The 2,043-nt window shown below is 44.2% G+C and overlaps 1 long non-coding RNA gene across 1 annotated transcript; it reads right to left on the reverse strand.

The window, feature by feature from the left end:
* Positions 1–1,001: 1,001 nt before the first annotated feature.
* LOC115768123 lies at positions 1,002–1,543 on the reverse strand. The gene is made up of 4 exons (XR_004018489.1): positions 1,462–1,543; positions 1,359–1,407; positions 1,230–1,301; positions 1,002–1,158 (listed from the first exon to the last, which is right to left on the reverse strand). It is a non-coding gene; the product is annotated as an uncharacterized LOC115768123 (long non-coding RNA).
* Between the last annotated feature and the right edge of the window lie 500 nt (positions 1,544–2,043).

The raw sequence follows: 2,043 nt of genomic DNA on the forward strand, positions 1-2,043 counted from the left end.
ACGAGTTAGAAGATCTCCAGGGACGCATGCTAGGCGTCTTCCACGCAAAAGATATACGAACATAATCGTAGTTTGCTCACCTCAATGCCAGGCAATGGCGGCGGCAGCGCCCGTCCTCCCTGTTTTGTTTTTTTTTTTTCGGGTCGGTGCGAAATATGGATTGGCCTACGTTGGGCATCGTTATTAGCCGGCTGGGTCAATCCATGAAATGCGCACGCAGATTCCTTGTAATGGTCATTCATGTCATTACAATAATCTGCGTGGTGATGTTGCATTTGACGTTATCGGTAGCACCGAGGGTTTCCTAGTTGGTTGCGTGCGATATTATCGGCCACGCCGATATCTTTTCGCCATAGGATCGGAGTATGCGGGGTGAAGCGGCGCCCACGGCGGAGCCCAAATTTTGAAGGGTGGCAACGCCAGACTTGCGATCCACGGCGCCAATAGCGACGATTGCTATTGGCCGCTCAGTTCGCTCTTAAAGGGAATATGAATTGAGTGGATCGCATGCCCTTGTATATGCCCTTGACCGTCATATGGGCCATTGACCCAAAAAAATGCAGCTGTGCAGATGTGCAGCAACGGTGCCCGCATCGCATATGTATGCGTGTGCCGAAATTCGGCACCGATGATGTTTGCTGCCAAATGTAATGAGAGTTCGATTTTGTCAGCGGTCCACAGCGGACGTACCGGCTCACCGTTAAGAAAATCTGAAAATTGGATATTTTATTTTGCCGGCTAAGGGCATGTGCTTAAAAAAAAAGAGGAATAGAAAATATCAAATCACACTTGTTTTTTGAGGAGGTTTCTTTATTAGTAAATCGCTTAACCCTTATGTGCTAAGGTATTGCAAAAAAAAGAACTTAAAACCTAAGTGCGACGAGACAAGCAAAAAAAAAAAAATTAACGGTTCCGGCAACAAAGGGACCAGCTCCCGCACCTCAGCGGCACACACCAGCCATATCCGCGACGCCGCCAGCCAAGTGTCGGCGTAATCTACGAGACGGACGGACGAGCCATCACGGACCGGACGCCAACAGCGAAGAAGCGGCCACAGGCGAGACCACGCCCACATCCTCCGAGTGAGTCCGTTTCATTTTTGCCCATCCTCGTTCGAGCCCATGGCAGAGATATGATGGAGGCTCCTGACCGTACTCCCTGAAAAAGAACAGAGTTTTTTTGTCGTTAAATTTAGTTTTTTTGTATTTATAAATCATGTCCATACTTACATAGGCACTTACGCCGAGTTTCACTTTAGAGTGCGAACGGTGAGGGAATTTCCAAGGGTGATGCATCTGCGCCTGTAAAAGATAAACATTTAAAATTAACACTTGCGCGAACTATGCTCACATACTTACCTAATTGGAATTATCCATTTACATCGCCCCTTACCTCCCCCAGAGAGCTCTTTAGGTAGGGTAAGGTAGAATTAAGCGATTTAATACAATTCATATCACCTACCTGTTGCACGACCGATATTCGTGGCATACCCAGTTTTGCGTAGTTGTGTGGGCACATTGGTCCTAAATTGGCGCAACGTTTGCATCCAAATTTCTTCGTGCGTGTTTTGTTGGTAGAATTTCGTCGCCTGTTCCACTTAGTGCTGTTAAAATGAAAAAAAGAGAATTCTAGAAGATAAGAGAAAAATTTAGGCATTAATACACTTTGTCCATAAGTATATAAATATGCAATATATAATACGCACCCGTGTAAGAAACGTTCACGTGCATAAGTGTTAATTCATCTGGACGGAGACCTCATGCAAATCAGAAAGGAATAAAAGAAATATTAAGGCCAATAATTATAAGAATGCACAAACCATTATACGCACCGTGAAGCTAACCAAATATCCACTTGTAAGAGATTCGAAATAGCTGCAAAGATAAATGCCATAAGCAATGCTTATAATTGTTATTCACTTTAAGAAAATTATATATATACAATTATATACCGTATCTGATGAGAGAAATGTTCGGTTAAATTTTCTTCGTTGGGGAGAATTGGCATAACAGCCGGCACAGGCTGATGGCCATCTAATGGACA

This window comes from Drosophila novamexicana, unplaced genomic scaffold (genome assembly GCF_003285875.2).
Source record: "Drosophila novamexicana strain 15010-1031.04,08,12 unplaced genomic scaffold, DnovRS2.1 tig00001642-arrow-arrow-pilon, whole genome shotgun sequence".
Classification (NCBI taxonomy): Eukaryota; Metazoa; Arthropoda; class Insecta; order Diptera; family Drosophilidae; genus Drosophila; species Drosophila novamexicana.